The sequence below is a fragment of the Geotrypetes seraphini genome, chromosome 2 (genome assembly GCF_902459505.1).
Source record: "Geotrypetes seraphini chromosome 2, aGeoSer1.1, whole genome shotgun sequence".
Taxonomy (NCBI): Eukaryota; Metazoa; Chordata; class Amphibia; order Gymnophiona; family Dermophiidae; genus Geotrypetes; species Geotrypetes seraphini.
Window position 1 is genome coordinate 484,371,948 of NC_047085.1, and position 27,106 is coordinate 484,399,053.

Genomic DNA, 27,106 nt, shown 5'->3' on the forward strand with positions numbered 1-27,106 from the left:
TGGCGGCAGATAAAGGCCAAATGACCCATCCAGTCTGCCCATCCAAAGCATCCACTATCTTCTACTCTCCCTAAGAGATCCAACATTCCTAGGGTTACCAGACGTCCGGATTTCGCCAGACATGTCCTCCTTTTGAGGATGTCCGGGGGTCCGGATGGCTTTTCAAAAACCCGGTACTTTGTCCGGGTTATGAAAAGCTTTCCTCCACATCGCATCGGGAAGGAGGGCATCTGCGCATGCGCGGATGCCCTCCTGCTCGACGAGAGCAGGTGGCGGGACTGGGGCAGAATTGGGGGCGGAACTGGGGCATGACGAGGTGGGGATGAGTGGAACTGGACGGGCCTGGGGCAGATCTAGGGGTCCGGATTTCCCCACACATGCCTGTCCCATGCTTTCTTAAATTGAGAAATTTCTTGTCTCCACCACCTCTACCAGGAGACTATTCCACGCATCTATCACCCTTTCTGTAAAAAGGTATTTCCTTTTAGATTACTCCTGAGCCTGTCACCTCTTTTATCTGAGGAGTTAGCTTTCTTGAAAACGTCTTCCTAGATACTTTGAGACCATTCCACCCTGAAAGTTTTTGACTACAAACATATTCGGTTCCCTGACGCAGGATCGAAACAGGCCACGTCGGAACCTCCGATTAAGATAAGTCTTTCATCCATGAATTTATAGTGGCTTATCAACTATTTTGACCACTTGGCAGCAAAGAGAGTAATTTTTAGAATTACTGAATTATATGCAATGATTGGGTGGTGAGGCGAGATTCTTGGGGTTTGCTCCTTGTTTTTGCCTCCGTGTCGCTGAGCATATATTTTTTGACCTTTGAATGATTATTAAATATTTATATAAAGAATGTGGAATGAATTGATGGAGTGAATTTTTTTTTTGTTATTTTGGATATATTTGCTTTAATTACTCCAATAGATAGAGTGCCAAAAATTTTTTGTCCTGGCAAATGATTTGTGGCTGGCATTGCTCAAGATACACTGCCTCTAGCGGATGCAGGGCCTTCTCGCTGCTGCATCCTGCCCCCTCTGATACAACTTCTTATTTATAGCAGGCAGGCCAAAAGCAGCATGTCTCTTTTTCCAAATATTTTATTGAATTTTTTTATAATAACATTCAGGCAGGAGAATAAAGATTCTTAAAAAAAAGAAATGCTTACAACTTTGTTAACAAGAGCAAAGGATATTCACAAATTCACAAACATAACCCACCCCTCCCAACCCCATATACAGAGAGTGCAGTAACCATACATACATATAAACATATATACACACTCATTCTACCAAACCGCATTCAATCCTTATTACTCTTTACATACTGTTGGATAGGCAACCATAATCTATCAAACTTGGCTTTCATACTCCTTTTTTCCATTATAGTTGCCTCATACTCGGTGCAGGATTAACCAATAGGCCCAGTAGGCACGTGCCTAGGGCCTGAAATGGTCAGGGGGTCCCGATGAAGGAGGGCATCAACATTGTTTTTTCCAAATGGCGATGGGCCCCTCCAGCATTGATCAGCAACGTGCCCCCCCATCGACGGAAAATAAGACAAGCAAGCATTTTCCCTATCTGTCCCGATGGGCTCACAATCTATCTAACGTACCTGGGGCAATGGGGGGATTAAGTGACTTGCCCAGGGTCACAAGGAGCAGCGCGGGGTTTGAACCCACAACCCCAGGGTGCTGAGGCTTTAGCTTCAACCACTGTGCCACACACTCATCCAGAGCAGTTTACAATTAGCGCAAGCAGTAGTTAAACTAAAGTGAGTGTTGGACTGCTTATTTAAAATAAAAAATAATAATAATAATAATTCTAACTGTCCTGCTCTTTCTAAAGATTACAAGAGGAAATATATTTTAAAGTTAAGTAAACAACTCAGAAATTGGTGTTTCATTAACAAAGCTGCAGTTTATTTCACAATAAGTTCATTTGGTGACAAATTCAGAGGAAAATATCCAACTAATAAATCTGCTTCACTTTCTCAGCTTAGTTTTAGACACTTTTATAAGAAAATTGGTTATATATAGAATGGCGACTCCTGTTTCCTTTGCATTTGTCTCATCTTATAAGTATAAAATTGCCCAGGAAATATAAAGAAAATAGAATTTTGCTTGATACCTGGAGAACTTTACGTTATGTGAGTAATTTATCATCAAATCCAATTTCTAAATCATTAAATCAGTCCATTTGGCTAAACTCCAAGATTAAAATTGGCGGATTTAAAATCGTCTGGAAGCATTGGATTATTGCAGGCATACGGACTTTAAATGATGTTGTTTCAAAGGTTCACTGCTTAGTTTTTCACAGTTGCAACATAAATATGGTTTAAATAAATCACAAAGTTTTAAGTGGTTGCAATTGAATCAGGCTATTCAGGAGGGGTTCCCCGGATGGAAAGATCTTAATACTCAGTATAGTTTGGAATTCCTATGCTTTCAGGCGGATTTCTTGGGTCACCAAGCCGCACAGTGGTATAAATTGTTGTATGGATATTTGAATAAAAAGCACAAAACTGGTCTTAGGGATATTTGGAGCATTGAGATTAGGCACCAAATTTCTGCTTCTCAATGGCCATGACTTTGGTCTTGGAGAATAAGAAGTACAAGGTCAGCATCTATGAGACAAAATTGGTTCTTTTTGTCGCATAGATCTTTTTGGACCCCAGTTCGTTTACAGAAGTTGGATAGCTCTAGGTCTAATAGATGCTGGCATTGTAATTTAGATGCTGGAACTTTAGATCACAGTTCTTCAACCGCCGGTCCGCGGACCGGTGTCGGTCCGCAGGAAATTTTTGCCGGTCCGCGCAGGGCCAGCAAGATTGACTCATTTCAACTTCCTGCCGGTCCGCGCAGGACCGGCAAGATCAGCATCGGAAGTGTGCGCTGGGCCGGAGAGATCTTGGGGAGCCTCCGACAGTGGCTTTCTCCCCTCTCTGCAGCTCTCCTTTACTTACCAGCGCAGCGATTCACCAAGGCAGCCTCGGGGCTTTTGCTGAGTCGCGGCTGCCTCTGATGATGCAACTTCCTCTTTCCTCAGAGGCGGCGCGACTCAACAAAGGACCCGAGGCTGCCTTTGTGAATCGCTGCGCTGGGAAGTAAGAAGAGCTGCTGGGAGGGGAGAAAACCACTATCAGAGTCTGGGAAGCTGCTGGGCAGGGGAAAAAAGGGACAGCTGCTACTGGAAAGGGAGAAGGAGAAATGCTTTGGGAGGGGAGGAGGGAAAGGAATCTGGGAAGCTGCTGGGCAGGGAAAGAAAGGGACAGCTGCTACTGGAAAGGGAGAAGGAGAGATGCTTCTGGGAGGGGAGGAGGGAAAGGAATCTGGGAAGCTGCTGGGCAAGGAAAAAAAGGGACAGCTGCTACTGGAGAGGGAGAAGGAGAGATGCTGCTGGGAGGGGAGGAGGGAAAGGAATCTGGGAAGCTGCTGGGCAAGGAAAAAAAGGGACAGCTGCTACTGGAGAGGGAGAAGGAGAGATGCTGCTGGGAGGGGAGGGAAGAGAATTACTGCTGGACAGGAGGAGGAGGGAAGGGAGAATGAAAAAAGGAAGGAAACAGCTGACAGAGAGATTAGAGGAGGGGAAGGGGAGACACAGGCATGAGAAAGTAGAGAGATTGATGATAGGAAGGGGTCAGCAGAAAAATAAGCAGAGAGGGACAACGATGATAGATCTGGTGTAGGAGAGATAAAAATGAAGAGAGCAGTGAAGCTGGAATGAATCATGTAAAAAGGAGAGAGGGGGCACAAGCTGGATGGAAAGGGGAGAGGGGCATAGAAAGAAGACAGATACCATATGGAAGAGGGAGAGGACAGACAGTGGATGGAAGGGGCAGATGCTGGATTGAAGAGACAGAGAGGGCAGACACTGGAAGGGAGTGAAAAGAAGATTGAAAGCAGAAACCAGAGACGACAAAAGGTAGAAAAAAATAATTTTATTTCTATTTTGTGATTAGAATATATCAGATTTGAAATATATATCCTGCTAGAGCTGGTGTTAGACATAACTGGGGACCGCAAAACCCAGGCAGTGCTTCTTTAGCTTCCAGCTGGCTTAGGGCGCTCTCTGACCAGGAGGCAGTTGCCCTAGTTGCACTCCCCTAAAACTATTCCTGTCATGTGTGACTGCAGTATTCTGTTAGCATGATATTTCTGTGTAGCATTCTGTAATAATTTGGCTTGTTCAGTTTTCTTGATAGTAGAGGGGATATATGTGAAGGGGAGGGTGAGACAGGGGTTTTGTTGATCCTGCTCTGAATTATTTGTATTTATAAAATGACAACTGTACAGAATATTGTTTCTTTTTATACTTTAATAAAATACATTCAATATAAAATTATAACTGAGGCTTGTGTGGATGGGATCAGATGATCTGTGGGGACCGACTTGTGGAGATGGGGCGGAAACGGGGTTTTTAAATTTTAGTCCTAGTAGTTTGCCGGTCCACAAAATAATAATTTTTTTTCTGCCGGTCCACGGGTGTAAAAAGGTTGAAGAACACTGCTTTAGATCATTTACTTTTTTTCTGTCCCTATATAAATGCCTTTTGGAAGTTAATTTGGTCCCAAATTAATTCACTGTTAGAAAATCATGTTGCCCTATCCTATGATACTATTTTATTTGGAACATCTATGAGATTTTTTTTTTTTTTGAAATTTTTTTTTTTAATTTTTTTACAAAATTGTTTAACAACAATCTAAGGAAATTAACAATTGAAAAAGGAAACAGACAATAAATTATAAAGTAATTCCACATATGTGAGTAATCAGAGTCCACAAAATGAAGAGAGGAAGTCCATCACCTCCAAGGGAAGTTGGATCTAAAAGAAAAAACTAATAACAAATCACATTACAGAGTGCGGTTGGATTTAATCATCTGCCTGGGTGAAGGATTCCATGGGAGAATCTGGAGCTCTAGGTGCCGTCTTACCCTCTAGAAAAAAATTTAATTGATCAGGGTCATAAAATATATATCTAACATTCTGATAGGTAAGACAGCATTTACAGGGGAAACGTAACTGAAAAGTTGCTCCCATACTCAATGTTAACTGACAATAGGGCAGGAATTTCTTCCGTCTGGCTTGCATCCATTTTGATACATCAGGAAATATTGATACTTTGGAGCCGTGAAATTCCACATTCTCAGTCCTATAGAATAGACGGAGAACTGCCTCTTTATCCTGAAGAAAAACGAAGGTTACCAATAGAGTTGCTCTAACAATTATTTCTTCTTGAATTGATGTTTCCAGCATACCAGTGAGGCCCAAGTCTCCTGGTATAGTCCCTTTGCCTTTGTCTTCTTTGGGAATATTCAAATAGTATAACTTTTGGAACGGTGGCATATTATTTTCAGGGAATTTCTGCACTGATTGTAAGAAGGAATTAAATAGGTCTCTTGGAGTTTGAAATTTGGATACCGGAAAGTTCAACAGTCTAAGATTTAAATTTCTATTTGCATTTTCCAAATTTTCCATTTTTCTAACAAGCAAAGACTTTTCCTTCAAATGTAAATTCATGGAAGCCTTCACTTCTGACATTGATTTTTCCAGGTTGTCCATTTTATTGGACTGCTTTAGGAGTTTCTCCTCCAAAGTTTTTACTTGCAAATTAGTACTCTGTATTGAAGAAAAAAATTGGGAGCATCCTTATGTATTGATTCAAGTCCACTCCAGATTGCTTCCATGTCGATAACTTCAGGTCTTACTAGAGGAGGGGGCAAAGATATTCCGGGGATTACCCCAATAGCTCCCTGCTCTTCTATCCCTGCTTCCTCGCAGGTAACTGCTCCTCCATTCTTCACTGTCGACTGCAAGAGAGTCGGCAAGCTATGGATTACTTCCGGGGTCAGGGGTGAACTCAGCAGCGTCAACGGAGAACTCATCTCCGGCACCTCCTGCACTGCCGATGGCGTCCCCGAAATCCTCCCGGAACACGGAGGAGCTCCAGGGCCCAAAGGGCTAAGCGAAACCTCGCTCTCCAAGACCAAGGTCTGCCCACCTCGGTCAGCGGATATGCCCGATCCAGCCGATGTGGCATAAGTTGTAATTGCCACCTGTTTCGTCGTTGAAGTACCAGATGAGGCGGGAAGAACGCCTCTCCGTTTGCCTCTGCGCTTAGGCATAGTAAGGGTAAGAAAATTTAATTGAAAATAGAAATTGCCAAAACAGAGCAGGAGCAGCTTTCAGACGTGACTCACTCCGTCGCCATCTTGGACTCCCATCTATGAGATTAAAGAGTCAAATTTCAGCAAGTAACAATAAACTTTTGCTAATACTGACGGGGGTTGCCAGTCAACATATTACTGGAAATTGGAAAGATTGTACTAAACTTAATTATACCATTTGGTGGAATTCAGTCTGTCATATTTATAAAATGGAGAGAGTGCTTGCAATACAGCAAGGAAATTATAATAATTTTAAAAAGATTTGGGGGCCCATTGATTACATATTCTAATGATTAGACACCTTAAACACCATTTTATTATATAAGAGTATAATAAGTGTGGGATAGGGATGTATGCTATATGTTTTAATTGGTTTATTCCTAATGGATAGGATGGGTGAGGGAGGGGTTCTTTTATATGCTTTTGATAATAATAGATAAGACTGTCAAGTGATTTGTAAGAATTCTCTGATTGAATATTATACACTTGTTGTAAGATATGAAAATGAATAAAGATTTTTTTTTTAAGAAAATTGATTCCCATCCCATCCCCTATGGGAGGGGCCTTAAACATCTTGGGCCATTCAGAGCCTCAGTCACCCTCCACAGATGCATCCCAAGATGCAATGGGTGTGGGGAACACCAAGTTAGATGACACAGCAGCAGCTGCAAGGAGGATGTCCTGCCGGCTCATCTGTTTAGGTAAGGGGGAGAGGTGCAGCCGGAGACTGGGGAGGGGGGATCACTACTAGCAGGAGAGAGTGGGCATCTCTCCGGGGGGGAAGGGGGTGTGTGGAGTGCGCATTTGGGTGTTAAACTTTTGAGAATCGTACCCTTAATCCTCCACTGCCTCAGGTACATTACATAAATTGTGAGCCCACTGGGACAGGTAAGAAAATGCTTGAAGTACGAGTACACGTATGTAAACCGCTTTGAGTGGCGGTATACAAGTCTCAATCCCTTCCCCCTTCCCCAACTACCAGCAGTGGCAGTTTAGAATTCTTAAGGAACAGGCAATGCTTCTATCATAGACGGTTCGGGAGCCCCATTACACAAATCAGCAGCACTAAACAATAAACCTGAACTCTTAAAATACACACATATTCCTTTAAATAAAACCATCCCTCTTCCACCATTTTAGGGCAGTTCTGGATTTCTGACAACCCTATCATTGTGCATTATGGGACATGTAGCACTAATTTCAATGGGTAGAATAAGGGACAACAAATTTATTTAGATTTAGCTCACATGTTTCTCAATAATACGTAGTTCAACGTTAGGTACATTAGATATTTCCCTATTCCCAGAGGGATGACTAATTTTATGCCCAAAGCAGAGGGATTTGATTCTAGCTTCCCTGGTTGTCAACCTGGTGCCCGGTGCCCTAACTACTAGTCATCATCTAGCCCACAAAAAACAAACTGAATTGACATGCATTCATTACAGGACTGGATAAAAAGTCTTCCTCTTGAAGTTGGGTAAGTTGGCAGCTTTGGAGCAGTTGCCAAGAAGCAGAAACCCAGAGCATATCCTTTCCTTCACTGCCTCTGGTATAAACCAGTTATGGCAAGGGCGGACTGCACCAAGAGTGAGATTTACAGAATTTGTTTGATGTATAAGTGTATAATGTTTTATGTGAAGAAAAAACTTCATAAATGGAAGAAACGTAGGGTTGAACACACAAAAAGAGAGATTTATTATTATTGTTAGGTTTTTTAAAAAATATACTGCCTATCAAGATTATCTAAGCGGTTTTACAATCAGGTACTCAAGACTTGCCGCTGCTGGGTCAGACTAGTGGTCCATTGTGCCCAGCAGTCCGCTCACGCGGCGGCCCTCTGGTCAAAGACCAGCGCCCTGAGACTAGCCCTACTTGTGTACATTCTGGTTCAGCAGGAACTTGTCTAACTTTGTCTTGAATCCCTGGAGGGTGTTTTCCCCTATGACAGACTCCAGAAGAGCGTTCCAGTCTACCACTCTCTGGGTGAAGAAGAACTTCCTTACGTTTGTACAGAATCTATCCCCTTTCAATTTTAGAGAGTGCCCTCTTGTTCTCCCTACCTTGGAGAGAGTGAACAACCTGTCCTTATCTACTAAGTCTATTCCCTTCAGTACCTTGAATGTTTCGATCATGTCCCCTCTCAATCTCCTCTGTTTGAGGGAGAAAAGGCCCAGTTTCTCTAATTTTTCACTGTACAGCAACTCCTCCAGCCCCTTAACCATCTTGGACCTGAGGGGCCGCCTCGTGAGCGGACTGCCGGGCACGATGGACCTCCGGTCTGACCCGACAGAGGCAAGTCTTATGTTTTCTTAGTCGTTCTTCTCTAGACCCTTTCGAGTAGTACCATGTCCTTCTTCATGTACGGCGACCAGAGCTGGATGCAATACTCCAGGTGAGGGCGCACCATGGCCTGGTACAGCGGCATGATAACCTTCTCTGATCTGTTTGTGATCCCCTTCTTTATCATTCCTAGCATTCTGTTTTCCCTTTTTGCCGCCGCCACACATTGCGTGGACAGCGTCATCGACTTGTCGATCAGAACTCCCAAGTCCCTTTCCTGGGAGGTCTCTCCAAGTACCGCCCCGGACATCTTGTATTCGTGCATGAGATTTTTGTTACCGACATGCATCACTTTACACTTATCCACGTTGAACCTCATCTGCCATGTCAATGCCCATTCCTCGAGCCTGATTATGTCACGTTGCAGATCTTCGCAATCCCCCTGTGTCTTCACTACTCTGAATAACTTCGTATTGTCCACAAATTTAATCACCTCACTCGTCATACCTATGTCCAGATTGTTTATAAAGATGTTGAAGAGCACGGGTCCAAGCACCGAGCCCTGTGGCACTCCACTGGTGACACTCTTCCAGTCCGAGTACTGTCCATTTACCCCCTCTCTCTGTTTCCTATGCTCTGTTTCCTATGCTCCAGCCAGTTTTTAATCCACGTGAGTATTTCATCCTCGATTCCATGGGTCACAATTTTCCGAAGTAGTCGTTCATGCGGAACCTTGTCGAACGCCTTCTGAAAATCCAGATATACAATATCGACTGGATCGCCCTTGTCTGTCTGTTTACTCGCTCAAAGAAGTGCAGCAAGTTTGTCAAATACGATCTGCCTTTGCTAAAACCGTGCTGATTGGTCCTCATCAGCCTGTGTCCGTCAAGGTGATCAATGATGCTGTCCTTTATCAGTGACTCTACCATCTTTCCTGGTACTGAGGTCAGACTCACAGGTCTGTAGTTTCCCGGATCTCCCCTCGAACCTTTCTTGAAGATCGGCGTAACATTCGCCACCTTCCAGTCTTCCGGAATCTTTCCAGATTTGATCGACAGATTGACTATTAGTTGAAGCAGTTCTGCTATGGTCCCTTTCAGTTCCTTGATGACCCTCAGATGGATGCCATCCGGTCCCAGGGATTTATCGCTCTTAAGCCTAACAATTTGCCTACACACCTCCTCTAGACTGACCGTCAATCCTGTCAGCTTTCCGTCTTCATTTCCAGCATATAGCTTGATGGGTTCCGGTATGCTATGTACATTTTCTTCGGTAAATACAGACACAAAAAATGTGTTCAGTTTGTCGGCAATTGCTTTGTCTTCTTTTAGCGCTCCCTTTATTCCAGGGGTAGGGAACTCCGGTCTTCGAAAGCCATATTCTAGTCGGGTTTTCAGGATTTTCCCAATGAATATGCATTGAAAGCAGTGCATGCAAATAGATCTTATGCATATTCATTGGGGAAATCTTGAAAACCCGACTGGAATACGGCTCTCGAGGACCAGAGTTCCCTACCCCTGCTTTATTTCATGGTCATCCAACGGTCCCATCGCTTCCTTCGCGGGTCGTTTCCCCTTAATATATTGAAAGAACGGCTTGAAGTTCTTCGCCTCCTTAGCTATTTTTTCCTCTTAGTCTCTTTTGGCCTCTTTTACCGCCTTATGGCACCTGCATTGATGTTGTTTGTGCTTATTCCCGTTTTCGTCCGTTTTTGACCTTTTCCATTCCTTAAATGAAGTTTTCTTGTCTCTTTTCGCTTCCTTCACCTCTACAGTGAGCCACGCCGGTTCTTTGTTCTTTTTCCTCTTGGATCCCTTGTTGATATGCGGTATATATAGATTTTGTGCCTCGGTGACTGTGTCCTTAAAAAGGGACCAAGATTGCTCTAGCGTTTTTACAGTGCTTATCCTCTTCTTAATCTTCTTCCCTACCATGAGTCTCATCCTTTCATAATTCCCTTTTCGGAAGTTCAGTGCTGTGGCTGTCGTTTTGGACCGATGTTTCTCCCCTGCGTCCAGATCAAAGCAGATCATATTGTGATCGCTGCTTCCCAGCGTCCCTTCTACTTTTACATCTTGTGCCGGTCCTCGCAAGCCATTTAGAATTAAGTCCAGAATTGCATTTCCTCTAGCATTTTCCTTGACAAGTTGTTCCAGGAAGCAATCACCTACACTACAGCATCCAAGAACTTGGTCTCTCTAATGCAGCCAGAGGTGCCTAGGTTCCAGTCTATTCCCGGATAGTTGAAGTCACCCATGATAACTGTGTTGCCTCCCTTGCAGTTGCATTTAATCTCGTCTGTCATTTCTCCGTCAATTTCTTCGGACTGCCCTGGGGGTCGATAGTAGATGCCGATCTTCGTTTCCAGGCCATTTGTTCCTGGAATTTTGACCCTTAGAAACTCCGTCAGTTGTGGTGTGTTCTCTCCAGTAGATTCAATTTCCTCTTGACATATATGGCAACGCCCCCACCTTTTTGAGCCACTCTGTCTCTGCGGTATAGTTTGCATCCCGATAGCACAGTGTCCCAGATGTTTTCCTCAGTCCACCATGTTTCCATGATGCCTATGATGTCAACGTTATCTTTTTGTGCCATGGCTTCTAATTCACTCATCTTATTTCTAAGGCTTCTTGTGTTCGTGTACATACACTTGAGTTTACGGCCTGTTCCTTTCTTGCATTTCCTTCCCTCTTGTGTCCTTTTCGATCTGTCTTGCCTGTAATCCTTCTATCTTCTTGCACAGTATCCTCCCGAACCAACGACTCTCTCTCTCGGTCAACTATCGGCTTTCTCCTTCTTCCTAGTTTAAAAACTTGTCCAATTCTCTCTTGATGTTGCTTGCAAGTAGTCTCGTTCCGTCTCTGCTGAGGTGGAGTCCATCCTTCCTGTAGAGCTTGCTCTTCCCCCAGAACGTCGTCGTCCAGTTGCACATGAAGTGGAATCCTTCTTCTTCACACCAGTGTCGCATCCACGCGTTGACTGCTTGCAGCTCCATCTGCCTCTTCTCATCTGCCCTGGGTACCGGCAGGATCTCCGAGAATGCTATCCTCTGCGTTCTGGTCGTCAGCTTCCTTCCTAGCATCCGGAACTGGTCCTTCAGTACTTCCCTGTTGTAGTTCCTGTTGCTCACTTTGTTCGTCCCCCACATGGATCACCACAGCCGTATCTTCTAGTTTGACAGTGTAAACCAGTGATCTCCAACCTTTTTCATGTAAAGAGATGAAGTGTGAATACGAAAAATCTCTAAGAGCCACCAAAAGATTTCAGGCTTACACATAACTACTAATTTTGGGTATTACTGTATTTTTCGCTCCATAAGACGCACCTGACCATAAAGACACACCCACCAAATTCTGAACCCACCAAATTCTGAACCAAATGGTGTGCCTTGTATCCTGTCCATCCTCTGGTGGTCTAGTGGTAGGTCGGGAAAGGGTACAGGGCACATCTAGTGGTGGGCACGTCTAATGGTAGGCAGCCCCAAGCCAGCCTGCCCCCAGCCAGCCTGCCCCAAATAAGCTAGCCAGCCAGCCCCAAGCCAACCAGACAGCTCCAGGCCAACCAGCCAGCCCCAAGCCAGCCAGCCAACCAGCTCCAGGCCAACCAGCCAGCCAGCCAGCTCCAGGCCAATCAGCCAGCCCCAGGCAAGCCAGCCAGCCAGCCCTAAGCCAGCCAACCAGCCCCAGGCCAGCCATCCAGCCAGCTCCAGGCCAGCCCCCGTACCTTTTTTTATCTCTCTAAAAGCTCCAGCCAGCTTCGCTCCATCTCTGCCTGTCGCGGCAGCCTTGCTGTTCTTCCCAACCAGCAGCGAAATAAATCAGCAGCGCGGTTGTCAGAAGTAAGTTTTACGCTCTCCTGCTCAGCCCTGTGCTGCTTTCTGAATGGCTGCCATAGGTTCTCGTGAGAACTTACGACAGCCATTTGGAAAACAGTGCGGGGCCGAGCAGGAGAGCGTAAAGCTTGCTTCTGATGGCCGTGCTGCTGATTTGTTTTGCTGTTGGGGAAGTGAGGAGCTGGCTGGACACTGGACCACCAGGTAAAGCAGAAGCAATGGCAGGCGGGCAGATGAACCGGGGGGGGAGGAGGGGGGGTAAAAAAGGTGGTGCGGCGGTGGCGGCAGTGGGTGGGTGGATTTAAAAAGGAGGTGCGGCGGTGACAGTGGGCGGGTGGGTTTAAAAAGGAGGTGCGGCGGCGGGCGGGTTTTACAATGGTATGGGGGAGGGTAACAAAATTGGTACCTTCGCTTCATAAGATGCACCGAGATTTCCACCAACTTTTGGGTGGAAAAAAAGTACATCTTATGGATCAAAAAATACGGTAAACATCAAAAATTAATGCTAATATTGATTCTACAATACTTCAAGGGTATCTTTTAAAAATTCACTTTATTTTGGATTGTCAAGTGGTAAATTTCATAAGTGAGACACCTGAGTAACAAACTTAAAAGACTGTTTGCAGTTACTATATCAAGTGTTTAAGATTAAAATTAATGCATTTACAGGATTTGCAGAGCATTTCAGCTACCTGTTTGAGGGCCACAGTGGAGGGAGGAGTTCGAGGGCTGCACATTGGACATTACTGGTGTAAACCAAAGCAGACAAAACAAAAGCCTTTCCTAAGTAGCCTCTTTATCCACAGCAGGTAAATGAAGACCAAAGAAGCATTGATACGGGCAACTGCTAATCAAACTGTCTGTTGAGCAGCAATTCACTTTAGACAGTCAAGGTTTTCCACAAGGGAAAAGTTTGAGGTATAAGGAAAGCCTAGCTCTTTAACTGAAGGGTTGGTCAAAGATATTATGCCCCTCTAATTTGGCCAAAAGCCGCCACTGTCCCCCAGGCTGCTATTCTCTTTTTTTTCTTAAATATGACTGATCAGAGGTTGCATATGGTTATTAAGTAATGACATCACAGCACAGCAGTTCTTGGTTTCCACCTGCTGGCAGAACAGCGTATTACAACCTTAACAAATGATAACTTGTTTATGGCCAATTTAATCATTCAGTACTGAGGAGTGAGAATGGGACTCGGTGGCATAGTAAGGGGGGGGATCCGCCCTGGGCACCCTCTTGGTGAGGACACAGGCACATGTCCTCTGTGCCCCTTCACTCCTTCCCCCCCCTCCATTGCCACGAGTGTGCACCGCTTCCCTTCCCCCGTAGCTTTGTAATAGCCCTGGTGCAAGCAGCTACCCCTAACCTGCTGTCAGGCCAGCGTCAGCTCTTCCTCTGACATCACTTCCTGGGCCTGCGCCTGGGAAGTGACATCAGAGGAAGAAGCCGATACTGGCACGACAGCAGCTCGGGGGTTACTGCTCGCACCAGGAACGTTACAGAGGTACAGGGGAAGGAAAGTGGCACATGCAAGGCATGGGGGGGGGGGGGCGGGGAAGGAGCATGTGGAGGTGAGAGGTGGAGAAGAGGGCGGGAAGGGACGCCTCTCACTACGCCACTGATGCGACTCAGTGGTTACAATCAAAGCAGTAGATTCAAGAGCAATGTTAGGAAATTCTACATTACGGAGAAAGTGGTGGATGCCTGGAATGCGCTCCCGAGAGAGAGAGATGGTGGAGAGGAAAACGGCGACGGAGTTCAAAGAGACGTGGGATGAACACAGAGGATCTAGAATCAGAAAATAGTAAATATTGAACTAAGGCCAGTACTGGGCAGACTTGCACGGTCTGAGTCTGTCTGTATATTGTCGTTTGGGAGAGGATGGGCTGGGGAGGGCTTCAATGGCTGGGAGGGTGTAGAGGGGCAGGAGTCGGTTTTAATGGAGATTTCGGCAGTTGGAATCCAAGCACCATACCAGGTAGAGCTTTGGATTCTTGCCCAGAAATAGCTAAGAAGGAAAAATAAAAAAAAATTTAAATTGAATCAAGTTTGGCAGACTGGATGGACCATTCGGGTCTTTATCTGCCGTCATCTACTATGTTACTATTACAGTATATACAGGCACATATTTTGTACCTGGAGCAATGGAGGGTTAAGTGACTTGTCCAAAGTCACAAGTAGCTATAGTGGGAATCAAACCTACTTCCCCAGGGTCTTAATTTGCTGCACTAACCACTAGGCTACTCCTCCACTCTGAGTTCTGTGAAATTTTGCTAAGTGACGCACTGGGGCCATGAATCAAACGATAACTTTGCCCAACACAGCATAAAATGACTAGACAACCTGGGGGTGGGGCCAGAGATTGGTTTCTTTGGCCCCTCTAACCATATATGGTGAGACAGGGCAGCAGGTTACCTCTCTAAGTTTAATACCCTGCCATTATATTATAAATCTTTTGGCTCTGTGTTAAGTCTGACATAGTTCAAACAGCAGCATTCCTGCTTCATGCAGTCTGGCCCTGGAACTATCAAGGTGATCTCTGGCACAGCTTGTGAGTAAAAACAAGAGATTTATTTCCCCTCTTTCTTTTATCAGCATCTCAACGCTTGAAATGATAATGATAAACCAACCTTGTGCAATCTTTGAACAGGAGGGCATTTTTAAAGTCAATTCTTCTAGCTAGGCTTGAATTTTGTTTCACAGTTTTTTGCACCTGCTGTCATAAAATATTTCTTGGAGATCTGCATGGAATTTCACTGTTACTGTGCACACCATGCTCTTCGAGTGAGGATGGGCAACTTGCAGTTTGTGTGCCGAATGCAGTATACAGTATAATCTCGTTATAACGGACTTCAAGGGACCTGGAAAAACAGTCCGTTATATCCAGAGTCCATTATATCCAGAGTTGCATTTTTAAAAAACTTTATTTAGGGCAACTTGAAACAACGTAAATCGATGAACAGTCACTGCACAAGCATATCAGCAACATCAGTAACAAAACTCAGCAAAACATTGGTATGGCACGGAATGATTGCAAACCAGAACACTGTACTGGAAAGAAAAATACTCTTGTCATTTTTTTTCTGGGCTGCATTTTGATACTATATCACCGGCATGCCACGTGCCTTGTAGGCGGAGCCTGCATGTCCGTTATAGCCAAATAAAACTACAGCTAAAAGCGGCTCTGGGGACCAAAATAGTTGTCCGTTATATCCGAAAGTCCGTTATATACGAGTCCGCTATATCCGATGATTTTCTGTATGTTTATAATGGCGCTTGGCTGGGACCAGCGGACCTTGTCCGCAATATAGGCAAGGTTTCGTTATAAGTGAGTCTGTTATAACGAGATTATACTGTATACAGAAGATGTCATTAACCAGAGTTCTGGAAATTTTATTTTATTTTAATTTTTATTAATATTTAGAAATTATAACCAAGAACATACTTGTTTAGGAAATACAGAAAGAATTACACAAACAGGAAATTCACAAAAATAAGTTAATATATAAATCTTTCTTAGACCTCAATCAAATTGGGAATCAGATAATCCAAGAGAAATTAAAGAGGAGATTATTCTATTTTAGAAAGCAAATATTAAGGCAAGACTTAACAGTTATCCCACAAATCAAATTTAACTGTTCGCTAACACTAAGCATTTCCAGCAACCAATTTCTTAATATCAATAAATGCCCTTAGTTGGTCCGGGGAGAAGAACACATATTTTATCCCCAAATATTTTATCATACATTTACAAGGCTAGGAGAGCAGAAATGAAGCACCCAAGGAAACTACTTCAGGTCTCATGGCAAGAAATAATTTCCTTCGTTTTTGAGTTTGTCTGGTGACATCTGGAAATATCCAGACTTTTTTTTTTTTTTTTTTACCACAAATTGTTACCTCAGAATTTCTAAAGAATATTCTGAAGATAGCATTAACGTTCTGTTCGAACACAAAAGATACCAATAAAGTCGCTCTTTCAGTATTTTCAGTAATAGTGGATTCCAATAAGTCCGTAATATTTAAAGTGGTATTAACTAGACTTGTTTGTAAATTCACTGGTTCAGGTCCCATTTCTGTTTTTACTGGCAGATAGTAAATACGATTTACTGGTGGAATGTTTTCTGAGGAAAAACTTAAAATTTCAGTCAAATATTTTTTCAATAATTCAACGGGAGTCATCATTAGAGATTTATGAAAGTTCAAAATTCTTACGTTTAATCTATGATTAAAATTTTCTATTTGTTCAATCTTCCTATTGAGAGCGATTCTTTCCTTTACCATGCTGGAGAAAATTCTACTTTTGTCCCATCCAATTTCCTCCCCAGAGTTTCAACTGTACTCACTAATGCTGAAACTTTATTTGAAGTCCTTGATTCTGTAGTGTTCAGTGTCTGGAGAGCTTCCCAAATGTTCTCCAGGGTGATTGCCGCCGTTTTCACTAGCCGGGGAGTAGTTTGCACTACTCTTCCCAGATCTCCATGCTCCTCTCCAAATCTCGCAGCAGTTGCCCCTTGAGTGCTCCTCACTGGGAACCAACAGCTGTGCCACGGCAGGAGCCAGATGTGGCGGGAAAACAGAACCTGGAGGGGAGAGTGAAATGTCCAAGTCCAGCTCTTTGGCGGCTCCTCCTGTCAAAGAGACGCTCCAGCCACTTGTAGGGACGAAGTGAAGACAAAACTTCGCATAGATCGCTGAGCAGGTAGGGAAGTACTTGCCGCCAAGGGTTCAGGCCGCACATTCCCCTTTCTCTTTATGTGAGGCATTTCTTTTCATGAAATAAAGAACACTCTGGTCTCTAGCTCAGGAGCGCTCCACTATGCTGCCGCCATCTTGGATTCCCCGTCCCTTCTGTATCAGGCTGGCAATTTTAAATACTGTATTTTACACCTAGTTTCTAACCGTTTCTCTAACCGTTTGTTTTTATCATATTTACCTCTCTTTTTACAAAACCACAATAGCGGTTTTTAGCGCCAGCCAGTGTGCTGAATGCTGCATGGTAGGAACTCTATGAGCGTTGGGAGCACCACCCAGATTATAAATGAAGAATGTGCACATAGTATATTCTACAGCTTGAAGGCATTTCTGTTCATGTCTCATTGCATGAACCAGACATTTTGGATAAGGAAAGGTGTTCAGAGTGATGGGGCAGATGGAGAAAATGACACAGGAGCACAGGAAGCACACAGAGCAGAACAGGGGATCAAGGCGGGAGGGGGCAGGTGGAGATTTGGAGAAAGGTCAGAGCAAAAAGGAAAATACAGCAGAATAGGGAGACAAAACTAAGGTGAACGGAACTCCACCCTCTCCACACACACACACACAATGAAACAGGGCAACAAAACAGACAAAAAGGGAGGATTTATCATTGATTTATTTATCTCTCACATAATCCAAGGTTCTTAGTGGGTCACAATAAAACATTAATAAAATGACAAAAGACAAAGACAATATAAATAATTCAAAACCTCATAAAAATAGTAAGAACACAATTCAAAAATAGTAATTGTTACAGTAAGTTAGGTTGCATGCACATAAAGGAAATTAATTGTAAAAAAAACCAACTGAACTAACTGAAGACAGTGGCATCTCTAGACAGAAATATTTGAGGTGGCAAGAGGGGGGCAACGTAGGTATGGGAGGAACAAGCTGGAGTGACATTTCTACACATCAGGCCCACCTCGACTACATCTCTGAACTCTTCCCTGCTCCCTCCTCACACTGTAAAATTAGCAGTTTACGATATAGGGATTTAAAGGAATCCTCATCTCTCTAGCCAGTTTCAGCTATCCAGAAAAGCATCCATTATAATTAATAGCATTATTTAACAAATTCTTCTATGTGGGTGTGAAGTTTGGGTGTTGCAGCCTGTTTCTTTTTTTCTGCCGAAGGTGGTTCACCTTTTCATGTCAATCAGTCCGTAGTCCTCCCGGTGTTGGGAAGTCGGGAAGGTTCTTTGGAGCAGAAGCAGTTGCGCAATTTGGATGTCTGTTGGGTCCTTTGCTCTTATGCTCCCCAGACCCAGGAGTTCCAGAAATGAGATCATCTCTTTGTCCTCTTAGCAGGTCTTCATCAGGGGGATGGCGCTTTCAAAGCTACCATTGCACGGTGGATTAAGGAGACTATCACTTCTGCGTATCTTCTTCTTCAGAAGTCTCTTCAGGATTTTCTCAACGTTTATTCCAGCCAGCTTCTTGGGCTGAGTCTTCTCTTGTGCCTCCAGTGGATATCTGTAAAACTGTGGTATGGTCTTCTCTCTGCATTCTTTTGTTTGCCATTGCCATGTGGACATTCAGGCACATCAGGACGCGGTGTTCGGTGAGTGTGTTCTGGTGTCGGCCCTATGGGGGTCCCACCCGTGATGGGTACTGCTTTGGTATGTCCCATTGGTGAAGGCTGTACCAGTCTGGAGAGGTTGATAAATAAGGAAAAATTAGGTTCTTACCTGCTAATTTTCTTTTTTTTAGACTCTCCAGACTGGTACAGCACCCCATCCTGTCTGTTGTTGTTGGTTCTCGCAGGTTTTTCCGCGTGAAGATTTTGCTTTTTCTGTGGGTTCTAGTATTTTTCTAGGGTCGGGAAGATCAAAGAATAGCAGCTATGGCTCGGCTGGCATAGCTGGCAAGCTGTGGGGACACTGCTGCAAGGGCCTGTTCTATGCATTTTCCAACAGCATTCCTGTATATTAGTTGATACTCCTGTTAGGAGTGTTGTTACTGTTTTCTAGTTAGCTTTCTTAGCTCTGCTTGGCTATTCGGCAAACTGTTAGATAGTGGGAGGGACAGCTATTAGTACTATAACCAAATGTCCTCAGTGTCCTCTCCACCTGCTGGTCATGATGAGCTATTACCCATCAGTGAAGGCTATACCGGTATGGAGAGTCTAAAAGAAAAAAAAATAGTAAGTAAGAACCTAATTTCTCCTTTTCAACTTTACAACTGAAAATCCTGATTACCTGCACTGCAGGTGGAAATTAAGCTTTCCCAGGCTGTGAGGAAGTTTAATTAAGTATCAGAGAAGAAAATGCAGGAACTTTCCTAAAGTGGAAAATGAATACCTGGCAAGTCAAAGCAGTTTTGGTAAAGAAGCAAAAAGACACCATCTTCCTGCAGTAGCTAGGAAAAAAGGCAAAACAGTCTTTAGCCCAACTTCATAATTCACAGTTCTCTCAAACTAGCTGCACTGGGCGTTTCCCTCCCAGTTGGGGATTCTGTGTCACTTTTGCAATCCTGACAAACCACAGCCAGTCTATAAATGTGAGTCAGAAAAAACCCCCAACAACAGAAAAGTAGTGTCCACTATTTAATAATTCACAGTCCTTTTAAGAGGGATGAAAAATGCAAAAATAACCCTCTTGTCTTCAGCAGAGGTTTCTGCCTTTTTAGCACAACACCCAGGAAAAATAAGTGCAACAAATCAATATTGGCATTGCTTTTTATATTAAGGACCAATCTCCATGCATTCAGAGAAGGGTTCTGGATTCACTGGCCCTTTTAATACATCCATCTCCTCCCAGGCCTCAGGACACACACCAGGATGGATCTTCCTCTTGCATTTCCTCTTCCCGGCCTAATTCAGGGCCTGGTAAATCACTCTACCTTTCTGGTTCCTGCCTGCTTTTTTCCTCCTCTCCCTCCTGACACAGGTCTTGCTCTTTATATCTGTCAGTGCCACATCCCCTGTACCTGGGAATGGAGATGGGGCTTGGCTCTCTGTGTTGCAGAGCATGGCTCTCCCTATATTGCCTATACTGAGGCAGTATTAAGGCTTTTCCCTATAAACCAGTGTCTCGCAAAATTTTTTTGAGCCAGGCACATCCTGTAGACAGTCATCCAGTACCGGCACCTCTCCTCTTTCCCAGTTTACCGCAGCACGCCAGAAATCTCAGGAGGCACACAGTTTGCGATGCACTGCTATAAACAGTAAATCTTGCTGGCTTTGTAATGTGTTTATTTTGTGCTATGTCTTTATGCTTTTCAGATTCCCTCTCAAAAGAGTAGTCAGCTAACTCCTGAATTTTGCCATTAATTTGGTCAGCTCTTTTGGTCAGGGAATGGATGTTTCTGTTTCTTTACCCTGGGGCAAAAACAAGACTGGCCCTTAGTTTGTCACAATATGCACTTTACAACAAAGTCTTTTGCTAATTTCAAGTTTTTAAATATTTGTAACATTTCAGCTGATTTTCAAACCACATTTAGTCCTGGCTAGGTTCTCTTAAGTAATATTTTAAATTTAAGAGTGGCTAGTGTTTATTTTTCTTGATCTCCCTCCTTTTCTGGCCTGGTGTTGGGCTGAGCGACTTGGATACCATGACTACCGATTAGAATCCTTGGCACCTTGGCTCGGAAAAGGAAGAGGGGTTAGATTAACTATAGAAAATTTATAAATACAGTAATAGTTGGAATACCACAGATAGAAACTGTGGGTACTATCAGGATTGCCATCTGTGGAGTTAATCTTCTTTAAAGAGCAGGTTAAACATTCACAGGTGCAAGTTAACAAGCCTGTTAGATCAGTTGAAAAATTTCCTATTTGCTGAAGGTAAATAATATTAAACACTTCTTTTTCTTTTTTTTTTTTTTTTTTTGCAGTCTCCTGAAACCTCCAGCCTGCTGCTTGTGCTACGATGGGTCACTAGCTGCCATTCCTTTTAACTTTGTTGATCTCAGTCCTTGGTGGTCTTTATCTCCTAGGAACATTTCGTAGAAGATGACCCAAAGAGCCTCCTTTGGATAAGGGTCATATTCCATGGCTGGGGCATGCATTGGACTTCAGAAACAAAACTGCAAACTTTTTGCAGAAAATGCAAAGGAAACATGGGGACATATTCACAGCTCAGATTGAAGGCTACTATTTCACTTTTGTAATGGATCCCCCTCTCCTTTCAATCAATAGAAAAAGAAATAAGATCAAAACTTGATTATAGACATTACAAAAAAACAATTTCTTGCAAAGGTATTTAACTGTCATCATTCAGAAAATGTATTTGAGATTAAAGAAGCAATCAATAAGCAGCACCTCATGGGGGACAGCTTAGAGCTCATGACAAAGGCCATGATGGAAAACTTGCAGAACCTAATGTTTCCTAGTACTGGAACGGTAGAAAATCAGAAGGAGTGGCGGCAGGATTAACTTTTCCACTACAGCAGCAGTACAATGGAACCTTGGTTTACGAGCATGCTTGTAAACCGTTACTCATAAATCAAAGCGAGTTTCCCCATAGAAAGTAAGGGAAACTCGCTTGATTCGTTTCACCTCACATCTCCCCCCCCCGGCCACCGGCGCTGTTCCACCCCACCCCACCACATCCCCAAAAGACCCCCCTAACCCCGAGGCCACTGGTGCGCTTCACATCTCCTCTCCCGCCCGCAAACACTACCCCCCCACGAACCGGCATCACCTCCTCGCGAACGCCCACCTCCCCTGTGTAAACTGGCATCCCCCGCCCGTCCAAACTGAAAACTTACCCCCCAATGTGGCACCGGCACTCAGCACCAACCCACAAGAGGTGCCGTGCCGGAAGATCGTGCCTCTCCTCCGACTGGGCCTTAAGCATCTGCGCATGCTCAAGGCCTTCTGGCTCTGGTTCTCTCCGAGAATCTCAGAGATAGGCGGGAGCCAGAAGGCCTTGAGCATGCGCAGATGCTCAAGGCCCAGTCAGAAGAAAGGCTTGATCGTCGGGCACCGGCACCTCCTGTGGGTTGGAGCTGCGTTCCGGTGCCACATTGGGGGGTAAGCTTTCAGTTTGGGTGGGCGGGGGATGCCAGTTCGCATGGGGGGGGAGGGCAGGCATTCGCGAAAGGGGACGATGCCGGTTCGCGGGGGGCGATGCCGGTTAGCGGGCAGGGGGACTTGCAAATCGAGTCAATGCTCGGTTTGCGAGTCACGATTTGCGAGACTGTTTTACTCGTCTTGCAAAACACTCACAAACCAGTGTAAACCGAGGTTTGACTGTATTTTGTTCCGAGCAGGCTACCTCACTTTATTTGGAAATTAAACAGATAATAGGAAACAAAGAAAATCCATGACTCTTTCTTCAATTTAAATTGTCCTTACTGGAAAAGTGTTTTTTAGGCTCTACTAAGCCTAGTTTCGGGTAAATCCCTTCCTCGGGAGCCTTCCATTTATCACCATCCAGCCAAGGGCTAAGAAAATCAAGGCGTGAGTGGGGACAATTTAAATTGAAGAAGAAAGAGTCATGGATTAAAGAATTCTAAATGAATTATGGATGAATTTTGAACGCCATTTTTGAGCTAAGTACTGTTCATTTTGAACGTTGAGGAAACATTTAGTAATTTGATGAACTTTTGGATGAGATTTACTAGAGAGATTTTTATATATTTCTATTTATAAAATTCACTTAAAGCACATTTTTTTGCACTGCACACGTGTAAGCCTATGATGGTGTGGGCGTGGCTTGCAACAGAGTCTGCCGATTGATTCAAGCTGGGATTTCTGCTGTGGCAGTTGCCATAATACCTTAACAATCACACTGAGGCTACAAATACACTTATTAATTTGAATAATAGATATTTATTTTGATATATGAAGTATCGTCTCTAGTGACTCTCATCCTTCCCCAAGTACTATTTTTTTACCAGATTATTGTGATGTACTTGATTGGGTACTTATACGCTATCATATTTCATATGGCAATGTCCAATTTAGAAACCGCCATCCCTGGATGAGAAAAGGTGGTTGGGTTAAAGTCATGAAGCCGTATGTAGCGTTGGTATTGTTACTCCTCCTTCACTGCACTTCACTTCAGCCTAGCAGCAAGAAAGGGTTGGAAAGAATCTGTTGAGGTGAGAGATAATCAGGGTGCAGATATGGGAGTCCAAACAGGATGAAAATACATAACAATATTTCTTCCTAAGAGATGCAATTAGGTAAAACACATGAACCTTGCAATAGGCCTGTTGCTATCAGATTATTGCAAACACATGGTAATATGCATAAACTAATACTGCATAAGTCCATAAAAAGGTTAAGGTGCAAATCAACTAGTCCAGTGTTCTTCAACCGCTGGTCCGTTGGCCGGTGCCGGTCTGCAGAAATTGTCCATCGGGCCCGAGACAGTGTTCTTCAGCCACCGGTCCACACGGCATCTTCGGGCCAGCTCCCTGAGTGCTGCAGTGCACAAAGCCGTGGGAAAAGGCTTCTACATTTGGCCTCCGCCTGAACCGGAAGCCTTTTCTCTGATGTCGCAATGTCAGAGGGAAGGCTTTCAGATGAGGCATGGGACGCGCGCGAGGAGCCGCTGCCCACAGCTTTGTGCAATGCAGCACTCAGGGAGCCGGTCCGAAGACTCTGCATTGGCCCAAAGATAACACCGGGGCAGGCCAGAAGGCAAGGCACATGGAGGGAGAGAGACAACAACGGTAGGGGAAATGCTTTTATTTTTTTTTATTTAGTGATTGATTTGTCTGTTCAGGAAGAAATGCATTTGTTTCTTTTCCTCTGGGGTTGTACTGCTTGCAGAGTCTTGCATCTTAGGGTTTGTTTGTAATATTAGTACTTTTAGTTTTTGGTCCTGCATTTGCATGGGGTTATCTGTTTTCTGGTAGGAATGAATATTAAAAAGCATACAGTGTGCTTTGTGTGTTTTAATTTGTGTTTAACCATTACGTGTTGTTAATACAATTATATTGTGTGTGTATATGAAAAATGAATGGAAAAAATGGTGTTACAATTAGTACTATTATGGGGACGGGGTCTGGGGTGGAGATGGGCACGACTTAGCCCAGTGTTCTTCAACTGCCAGTCCGCGGACCGGTGCCGGTCCACAAAATAATTATTTTATTTCCACCGGTCCGTAGGTGTCAAAAGGTTGAAAAACACTGAACTAGTCCACAGTTGTGAAAAAGCAAAATAAGCTATAAAGGTTCAGGGTCATAAAGGTCATTCTGTCATCATAATTTCGTTATGGTGGTAGCAACGGTTAATACGTCTTTACTGGTAAGTTTAGGGTACCCAAGCGCTTATTAAGTTCCTTCTCTGGCGGCATGGTCCTTCATCTGAATCCCATGCAAACGGAGGCCTTCAATAAGTATTAGACAAATGATACCTTGACTAGGACCTTCAGTAATTAGCCTCAGTCCATAATTGTGCAAATAAATTATCAATAGCAAAACTGCAACACTGGAAAGAATGCGATTATAACACCACAAGGAACTTGAGTCAAAAAGGTGTAAACGTAGATTTACATGTAGCATACAGCGTCAACTAATATGGCAGATGTCTTTATGAAGCGGTCCACGATTAATAAAGGAAGGAATATTTGTAACATATTTAGTCTGTTTTCAATAATGAACACACTGAGTAACATTATTAACAGAATAGGTACAGCATTGAAAAAGAATTGTACAGCGAATACAAAAGAAGAAAACAAAAGTTAAAACTTATAAGCTGCAATTCAAATAAGCTAAGTTCTAATATATTGACTGAGTTGTGTTTGGCAACCTAAGGAAATTGTTACTACAGTGGCATATGGTAATGCTATAGATAAAAACATATTAACATATAGGTTATATGAAAACATATTAGAATGAAAAGGTTAAAACCTAAAAATTAAATAAAATATGTACAGAGAAGTCTATCAATTAATGGAAGAATTGTTCCACCTCCTGCGGAGCTGTGGGAGGGCTGTACAAAACCCGGTTCTTATTTCTCTTTGTATATAACACACTTTACTAAAAACAAACAAAATAATACATGGTGCTTAAAATAAACAAACCTTTAACGAAACACCAACAGTGTATAATGGGTAAATAGTATAATATGTCACTGCACTCTAAAAGGGAACGAAGACATTCGAAGAGATATAATCAGAAACTCACAAAAAAAGTTAGGTGCAGTTTGTGTTCAACTAGGAAGTGCAACATAGTAACATAGTAACATAGTAGATGACGGCAGATAAAGACCCGAATGGTCCATCCAGTCTGCCCAACCTGATTCAATTAAAATTTTTTTATTTTTTTTATTTTTTATTTTTTTTCTTAGCTATTTCTGGGCAAGAATCCAAAGCTTTACCCAGTACTGTGCTTGGGTGCCAACTGCCGAAATCTCTGTTAAGACTTACTCCAGCCATCTACACCCTCCCAGCCATTGAAGCCCTCCCCTGCCCATCCTCCACCAAACGGCCATACACAGACACAGACCGTGCAAGTCTGCCCAGTCCTAAGGGTTTGCAAAAAGGGCTGCAAGTTTGACCGCAAGGGAAGCTGGCAACAAGTTATATACACAAAGAACTGTAATGTCTCCTAAAGTCTTTCATTTTTCCTCATTCAAACTCATTTAATATTAAAACGTCATAGCTACCCAAATAAAGATTGCATTGTAATGTATTGTACTGTCCTCTGCAAACCAGGGATTCAAGACAAAGTTAGACAAGTTCCTGCTGAACCCGAACGTACGCAGGTAGGGGTAGTCTCAGTTAGGGCGCTGGTTTATGACCAGAGGGCCACCACGTGAGCGGACTGCTGGGCACGATGGACCACTGGCCTGACCCAGCAGCGGCAATTCTTATGTTCTTATGCTGTAACTGGCAGGGTTGAGATTATAAATAATAATAACAATTTTTATACCGCAGGACCGTGAAGTTCTATGCGGTTTACAATGATTTGAAATGTTACAGATTGAATGGAATAAACAAAGTACAGACTTGGTGATTGACAGTTCTAGAGAGCGTTTGTTGAGGACTAAGATTGTATAGGTTGGTTTCCTAAGTATTTCAGGAACAGATGTGATTTTAGGCGTTTCCTGAATTCCCCAAAGGTAGTAGGCACGAGCAATTGTTCAAGGTCTTTACCCCATAGTGCGAAAAGATGTTGGTGATGACTTAAATTTACAACCTCTAACCAGTGGAGAAACAAAGTTCGGGTGTGAGCTTCGCTTGTGTCTGTTGGTTGTGAAAGAGAATAGGTCTGTTATATATTTAGGGGCTAAGCCATAAAGTACCTTGAAGCAAAAACAACCAAACTTGAATTTCACACATGCCTCCATTGGCAGCCAGTGCAGAAGTTGATAGGAAGGTGTTACGTGATCAAACTTCTTCAGTCCACAAAGTAGTCTGACCGGTGCATTTTGAACTAGTTACAATCGCCGCATATTCTTCTGGGGGAATGCTAAGTAGGCGATGTTACAATAATCAAGTTGACTCAGTATAAGGGATTGTACCAGAATTCAAAATGATGAGACATCGAAGTAAGCTCTGATGGACCGGAGCTTCCAGAGGGTGAGTAAGATTTTTCTGATCAAGGAGTCTACCTGGTCTTTCATGGTCAGGTTCTGGTCCAGTGTTACTCCCAATATCTTCATAGTGGGTTGAATGGGATAACTAAGGTTATTGATGCACATTGGTGCTTTAGTGTCAAGTGGGTATGGTGATGCTATGAAAAATTTTGTTTTCTCCGAGTTTAGTTTTAGTCTGAATTCGGTCATCCATTGCTCCATCCGATTTAGAACTTCTGTTGCTTTGGGGGTGACTTCTGAGACAGAGTTGGTGAATGGGATAATTATCGTAAAGTCGTCAGCGTAGCTAAATAGTTTTATCTCCAGCTGGGACAGTTGTGCACCCAATGAGGACATGTAAACATTGAAGAGCAAAGGGGATAGTGGTGATCCTTTTGGCATACCAGATGGATTGCCCCATGTGTCAGAGAGATCGTGATTAAAACTGACTTGGTAGGTGCGTGATATAAGGAAACCTCGAAACCAGTTCAGTACCTCTCCTCCGATTCCAATTGCGCCTAGGCATTGTAACAGTTTTCCATGGTCCACCAAGTCAAAGGCAGAACTCATGTCAAATGTTACATCTTATGATTAAA

The 27,106-nt window shown here is 43.5% G+C and overlaps 1 pseudogene; it reads left to right on the forward strand.

The window, feature by feature from the left end:
* The first annotated feature begins 12,330 nt into the window (after positions 1 to 12,330).
* On the forward strand, positions 12,331 to 21,479 carry LOC117354937 (annotated as a pseudogene).
* Positions 21,480 to 27,106: the final 5,627 nt, after the last annotated feature.